The 8,014-nt window shown below is 49.8% G+C and overlaps 1 protein-coding gene across 1 annotated transcript in view; it reads left to right on the top strand.

Moving 5' to 3' along the window:
- LOC119268213 (IAA-amino acid hydrolase ILR1-like 1) overlaps positions 1–4,403 on the top strand; it is a 10,108-nt gene extending 5,705 nt beyond the window's left edge. The window contains exons 6-7 of the mRNA XM_037549789.1: positions 642–647; positions 4,391–4,403. The gene's annotated coding sequence lies outside the window, so the exon portion shown is untranslated. The remainder of the gene's footprint in view (positions 1–641; positions 648–4,390) is intronic.
- Positions 4,404–8,014: the final 3,611 nt, after the last annotated feature.

Genomic DNA, 8,014 nt, shown 5'->3' with positions numbered 1-8,014 from the left:
GAGGAGGACCTCTGTATCGCCAGGTGATTATGCAACTGCTTGTACATAATTTCCTGATTCGTTTTCGCATCTGCACTTAGCCGGGTCTATGTGCAACCTTTGAGTGCAGTGCTGAGACAAAATAAAACACCTCGGGGATGATGAATGTATCGTTCCAGCAACTACTGCCTCCGTTCCTAAATATTACTATGTCTTTTTTATAAGATTTCAATACTAAGAAGACTAGGCCCGTAAGGGTTCAATTTTTCTGGTTTTTTCAGATTTTTTTTACCTTGTTTCTATGATTGACGCGTGTGCGTGATGGCCTTCTAGGGTGTCATCGAGTTTATTTTTCTTGCGGTCATGTTTTGTTTATTGTTGACATTGACATGTTGTGTGCTCTCGTTTATTGACGCGTGTGCTGTGTGGTCTTTTGGAAGGTCCCTATTTTCTTTTTAAAAGACTAGCAAAAGGTCCGTGCATTGTAACGGGGGAGAAATTGGCGGGTTCATCAAAACAGTCACCGGCATGGTATGATAGCATTAGATTGTGCCATGGCAGGGAGGCTCACGCTGAGGTGTAGACAAAATGTATATCAACTGCTTCTTAATCACAAAATGATCCTTACTAACTTCGATGATAAGGAAACTTCTTCAAAATATTGAAACCTGCACTTAATTAGCTTTATAGACACGTAGCATTTGCAGCAACACTAATTGACCTCACAAGGACATGCGGTCGACTTTGGGTCAATGTCGGTCATCCTTGCAGCATTCATGTGGTCGGCTTTGCAACATCATCCTTCTGACTTGAAATACTACCGACCGTCCTTGTAGCGAATGCATAGTCGGCTTTGCAACACAGCAGTCCGGCTTTTCCAGTAAAAGAAGATAATGGCAACTGACGTTGATTGGCATGCTTCCGCTAGATGCATAGGACATTCGGTCTTGGAGTGTTGCATCCCGCTTGCAGCAACATTTGCAGGGTCTTGAATTCGGGTTACAACAACGGCGCTTGATCAATCAGGCTGTTTTTTGAAAAAAAGATATAATTTGGTCGCACAAAAAACATTCATGTATCTTCGTTCTTGGAGTGTCGTGTATTCCGTTTTGCACCATTGAACGTTCGATCAATCAGGTTATTTAAAAAAATGTAATTTGTTTGCACATAAACATTCATGTATTTTCAATTTTTATAATGCGTCAAATGCTATTTTCATTTTTCTAACACTGCTATACGATTTTCTCCTTATTACCGTCGTCCAAAGCGAGCTTGATGCTTGTGTGTGTGCCTCATCAAATCCTTGTATTTAAATTTCCACTTAATTACCCGAAAAAAGTTTCCACTTAATCACCCAAGGACATGGACCAGGCTTGCCTTCACCCGTCCTTTTGATCCCATGCATCCATGCTCCGCACCGCATGTTAAGCATCCAACGGTTTCAATTCGTTGCTCTTTTTTGCAGACAAAAAGAAATTAAAAATCCTCGTATTTTCTCGTCCACTTCTTCTTCGGTACAACTCCCCTGAACACATCAACGGTCCAGATTAAAAGATACCCTTTCGTGAGAATAAGTGAGTAGGGATAGAATGGGAAATTCAGGTGAGGGAGGCGTACCGCGGCGTAGCGAGGCGCGTGTCCGTACGGCCCGCTGTACGCCCGTACGTGGGCGGTGTACGCCGCGTGAGGAGGAGGGCGGGCCCACACGTACTAAACCCCAATCCATTAATTCGGCGCGGATTAGGCGAATCCATTAACGCCGGTGTCGGTCCGCGGGCGGCGCGGATTTACACGCCACCGCCTGCCGCGCGCCTGCGCATGCCACCGCTTGACCGCCCGCGCACGCCGCCCCCTCGCGTACCAGGCATTAATCGCCGGCGCCGATTCACACGCCGCCGCCTGCCATTCTGTGCCCTTGACCGCCCGCTCAGCTGCCCCCCGACATTGATCGCCGGCACCCCACCCACCCACCACTATGCCCTATAAAGAGTGCCTCGCGCCCTCCGTCGGCTCGCACACCACCATTGCCTCGCCTCGCCTTCTTCCCCTGTCGCCGGCGTCGCCCTCTTACGCCCTTCTCCCCTCGCGCGCCGTACCTTTGTTGGAAATATGCCCTAGAGGCAATAATAAATTAGTTATTATTATTATATTTCATTGTTCCTGATAATCGTTTATTATCCATGCTAGAATTGTATTGATAGGAAACTCAGATACATGTGTGGATACATAGACAACACCATGTCCCTACTAAGCCTCTAGTTGATTAGCTCGTTGATCAATAGATGGTTACGGTTTCCTGACCATGGACATTGGATGTCGTTGATAACGGGATCACATCATTAGGAGAATGATGTGATGGACAAGACCCAATCCTAAGCCTAGCACAAGATCGTGTAGTTCGTTTGCTAAAGCTTTTCTAATGTCAAGTATCATTTCCTTAGACCATGAGATTGTGCAACTCTCGGATACCGTAGGAGTGCTTTGGGTGTGCCAAACGTCACAACGTAACTGGGTGGCTATAAAGATACACTACAGGTATCTCTGAAAGTGTCTGTTGGGTTGGCACGAATCGAGACTGGGATTTGTCACTCCGTGTAAACGGAGAGGTATCTCTGGGCCCACTCGGTAGGACATCATCATAATGTGCACAATGTGACCAAGGAGTTGATCACGGGATGATGTGTTACGGAACGAGTAAAGAGACTTGCCAGTAACAAGATTGAACAAGGTATCGGGATACCGACGATCGAATCTCGGGCAAGTATCGTACCGCTAGACAAAGGGAATTGTATACGGGATTGATTAAATCCTTGACATCGTGGTTCATCCGATGAGATCATCGTGGAACATGTGGGAGCCAACATGGGTATCCAGATCCCGCTGTTGGTTATTGACCGGAGAGTTGTCTCGGTCATGTCTGCATGACTCCCGAACCTGTAGGGTCTGCACACTTAAGGTTCGATGACGCTAGGGTTATAGGGAAAGTATGTATGCGGTTACCGAATGTTGTTCAGAGTCCCGAATGAGATCCCGGACGTCACAAGGAGTTCCGGAATGGTCCGGAGATAAAGATTGATATATAGGAAGTATGGTTTTGGCCACCGGAATTGTTCCGGGCATCACCAGTAGTGTACCGGGACCACCGAAGGGGTCCGGAGGTCCACCAGGTGGGGCCACCAGCCCCGAAGGCCTACGTGGGCCAATAGTGGGAAGGGACCAGCCCCTAGGTGGGTTGGGGCGCCTCCCACCAAGGCCTAAGACGCCTCCAAGAGGGGAAGGGGGCAAACCCTAGGGCAGATGGGCCCTAAGGCCCACCCTAGGTGCGCCTCCCCCTCTCCCCCTTGTGGCCGCCACCCTAGATGGGATCTAGGGCTGCCGCACCCCTTGGGGTGGGAACCCTAGGTGGGGGCGCAGCCCTCCCTCTCCCCCTATATATAGTGGAGGCAAAGGGACAGCCCAACACACGATTCAATCTCCCTGTTGGCGCAGCCCTACCCCTCTTCCTCCTCGTCTCTCGTAGTGCTTGGCGAAGCCCTGCTGGAGTCCCGCGCTCCTCCACCACCACCACGCCGCCGTGCTGCTGTTGGATGGAGTCTTCCCCAACCTCTCCTTCTCCCCTTGCTGGATCAAGGCGTAGGAGACGTCACCGGGCTGTACGTGTGTTGAACGCGGAGGTGCCGTCCGTTCGGCACTAGGATCATCGGTGATTTGGATCACGACGAGTATGACTCCATCAACCCCGTTCACTTGAACGCTTCCGCTTAGCGATCTACAAGGGTATGTAGATGCACTCTCCTTCCCTCGTTGCTAGATTACTCCATAGATTGATCTTGGTGATGCATAGAAAATTTTGAATTTCTGCTACGATCACCAACAACCTATTCCTCTCGCCGGCGAAGGCACGCCCCAACTTGACGCTTGAGGAGGCGGAGGAGCTCGCCCACTTCGTCATCCCCGCCGCGCCCGACGTGCGCCTGCCGGCGAGGTGGCGCCTGAGCGTCGATGGCGTTCCTGTGGCGTCGGTGCCTGAGGTTGGCACCCACCTCTTCGCCCGCGCCGTCGGCCTGTACAGGGCTCGCCTATCGCCGGAGGAGCTCGCCGACCCCCAGTACGTCCCCAACAACCCCGGCTGGGCGGACCGCCTCGCCGATGATCACCTGCGCCGCCTCCACGCCTACGCCGGCCCGCGCCTGCCCACGAAGCACAACCACGCGCGGCGACATCAGCTCTGGGATGGGCGCACCTTCGGGGAGGTGGTCGCGCCGTACCGCGCGCAGGCGGTCGCCGGCGCCGTGCCAGCTCCGCCGGGGTACGGCTTTGAGCTGTACCACCGCGGCGAGGCGCGCTCGACCCGCGCCCGCGTCAACTTCGGCGCCATGCACCCGCCTTTTCTCCTACACGAACGGTCTACGGAGAAGGAGGTCAATTTTTTGACATCTTCAGAATGGCCTGAAATTTTGCATGTGAGTTAGTATGCCCACTGCCACACAGAACAGCACACTCACACAGAATAACTGTAACACCCTCGATGCGACTATAGCTCCCATGTGTCGAGGCACGACTTAGAGACATAATCGCATTGAAGGCATATGTCGCAAGTTAGGCAATCTTCACAAACATCCCATGTAATGTAAATAATAAAGGGGAGATAACATAGTTGGCTTACACTCGCCATGTCAATCAAGTACATAAATAACATTACATCATCCAAACACTCATGGCCCGACTACGGCGCCAAAATGAAAGAGAACCCAACATGCGACACGGCCCCGTTCACCCCCAACTGGGCACCACTACTGATCATCGGGAAAGGAAACATAGTAACATTGAGAATCTTCGTCGAACTCCCACTTGAGCTCGTACGCGTCTCCTGGAGCGGAATCATCAGGCCCTGCATCTGGTGTAATAGTAATCTGTGAGCCACAGGGACTCAGCAATCTCGCACCCTCGCGATCAAGACTATTTAAGCTTATAGGTAAGGCAAGGTAAAATATGAGTGGAGCTGTAGCAAGCGACTAGCAAGTATCGTGGCTAACTTATTCGGAAAGGAAAGCGAGAAGAGGAGGCAAAGCGCGAGCGAGAAACTAGAGAGCAACCTGCGCAAACATTACTCCAACACCGTGTCCACTTCCCGGACTCCGCCGAGAAGAGGCCATCACGGTAACACACTCAGTTGATTCATTTTAATTAAATTAAGGTTCAAGTTATCTACAACCGGACGTTAACAAATTCTCATCTGCCCATAACCGCGGGCACGGCTTTCGAAAGTTCAAGTCCCTGCAGGGGAGTCCCAACTTAGCCTATGACAAGCTCTCACAGTCAACGAAGGAATAGACCTCCTCCCAAGACGTTCCGATCAGACTCGGTATCTCAGTAACTCAAGACACTTTGACAGGGCAAGACCAGCAACACCGCCCGAATGTGCCGACAAATCCCGATAGGAGCTGCACATATCTCGTTCTCAGGGCACACTCAGATAGGTCAAGCTACGAGTAAAACCAACCCTCAAGTTTCCCCGAGGTGGCCCCGCAGGCTGCCCGGTTCGGACCAACACTCAGAGGGAGCACTGGCCCGGGGGGGGGGGTTAAAATAAGATGACCCGCAGGCTCCGAAAACCCGAGGGAAAAAGAGGCTAGGTGGCAAATGGTAAGACCAAGGTTGGGCATTGCTGGAAAAACTTTAATCAAGGCGAAATATCAAGGGGTTCCCATTATAACCCAACTGCATAAGGAACACAAAATCCGGGAACATAACACCGATATGACGGAAACTAGGGCGGCAAGAGTGGAACAAAACACTAGGCGAGAGGCCGAGCCTTCCACCCTTTACCAAGTATATAGATGCATTAAGATAACATAGCAATATAATGATATCCCAATAAGTAAATAAAAGATGTTCCAACAAGGGACGGCCTCCAATCTTCACCTGCAACTAGCAACGCTATAAGAGGGGCTGAGCAAAGCGGTATCATAGCCAATCAACGGTTTGCTAGGACAATGGTGGGTTAGAGGTTTGACATGGAAATTTGGGAGGCTTTCAAGCAAGTGGTAGGCATCGTAGCAATGGCATAGCAAAAGAGCGAGCAAACTAGCATAACAAAGATAGTAGTGATTTCGAGGGTATGATCATCTTGTTTGCACAGTTGTCAGAGTTGACTGGATCCTCGAAAGCAAACTCAACGGGCTCCTCGTTAGCGAACTCGTCTCCCGGCTCTACCCAAACAAGACAAACAAGCAACAAGGATACAATCAACCACGTGCAAGACCAAGCAATATGATGAAATGATGATATGCTATGCGGGATGCGATGCGGGATGCAAAATGCAAGATATGACAGGAAACGCATGAACCTGGCCTCAACTTGGGATTTCAAGTGTGCCACTGGAAAGATGAGATGAAATCGCTTGAAAACGATATAAAGAACGTCGGAATCGGAGTTACGGTTTGGAAATGGCAAGCGATTCAAAAACGACACCGGTCTGCGATTTACAGCAAGTAGGCATCTAAATGCAATGAAATGAACATGTTACAGCACCCAAACATGGCAACAAAATACATGGCAGGAAAGCATTCAAGATGCTTAACAAAAGTCTAGCACTGAGCTACGGCCAATTCATCCATTAGGAGGTTCAAACAAGCATGGCAAAAACGCAAATGGTAAAACATATCTCAGACTTAGTGAAATTAACACTTGTCTGAAATTTCAGATCATATAGCCCTCTTCGGAGCAACAAAACAACATGCTACAGGACCTGAACATGACAAAGAAAGACATGGCATGGAGCTACTCAACAAGCTTAACAAAAGTCCCTTAATGACCTTGAGCCAAAAGGGATCACAAAATATACTAACAAGCACACGAACATAGCAAAAACATAATCAGTTTTCCGACTTAGTGAAAACTGGGACATACTGAAACATAACTCACGAAGGCATGTTTACGAGCTCGATGCACTCACCACGGTGCAAGTCATGGCAAGACAAGCATACACCCCTTAAGAAGGCACAAAATGCAAACTAGACATGGTAAGAACAATGGCATAGCATGCACGGATCAACTACAATAACATCGGCAAAATCGCAAACAAGTTGACGATCTGCCCAGATTCGCAATGAAGCAAAAGTAGAGCTCGATTGACTCAAGCTAGGGTGCTCTATAATTGTAAACAAAGACATGGATGGATAGAGTACTACAAGATTAACAAAACATCCTTACTGATCATCCTCAAAAGAGGCACGGATCACTAGGAAACAACATGAACATATGGCATCGTGAGATAAACAATCCCAGGACTTGGTGAAATCACTAAGTCCCTGAAAACAGAGTTAGCAAGTACACCATTTTGCAAGCTTGCACAAGTCACCACACACATCCTAAAAATACATGGGTTGCACCTCTGGAGAGATGACAAAACCCTTAACAAAACACATGTAGAACTCACGGGCATATCATGCACACATTAATCATGGCAAAAATGACAAAAGTGCTAAACGGAGTAACATATCTGACAATTAACTCAAGTAGCCCTCTTCTAACAGCATTTCGGGCATTAAGATGAGCTCAAATGAAAATGATGCAATAGAATAAAATGATGTACTCTCTGAGATGAACATTTTGATATGCTATATGCATGAATCGGAGCTACGTATGCGAAGTTACGAAGCCACGAACATGGCAACTTGAATCAGGAATTTCGGGGACTTGGTGAAAATTATACCTTCGGAAAAAGTCAAACTGGGACGAAGTGGTGCGGGAGTGGTGCGGGATGGAGGGATCCGGTTCGGGCGCGGGCGCGTTTGGATGAAGGGAGTGGTGGATCTCGTCCACCTTCTTCTCCGGATCCGGCCGGCGAGGGACGAACTCCGGTGAGGGCGGCTCCGGTCGCCGGAGGACGACTCCGGCGAGGCAGCGGCTGTTGACGCCGGTGAACGGAGGCGACGGGTGCGGCACACGAGGCGGCGGCACACGGCGTGCGAGGCGGCGGCGCGCAGCACGGCCGCGCAGGCGGCGGAGACGGGCGGCGCGTCGAGGAGCA

The sequence above is a fragment of the Triticum dicoccoides genome, chromosome 3A (assembly GCF_002162155.2).
Source record: "Triticum dicoccoides isolate Atlit2015 ecotype Zavitan chromosome 3A, WEW_v2.0, whole genome shotgun sequence".
Taxonomy (NCBI): Eukaryota; Viridiplantae; Streptophyta; class Magnoliopsida; order Poales; family Poaceae; genus Triticum; species Triticum dicoccoides.
The sequence above is the reverse complement of the archived record's forward strand: the minus strand, read 5'-3'. Positions and strand labels throughout refer to the sequence as shown.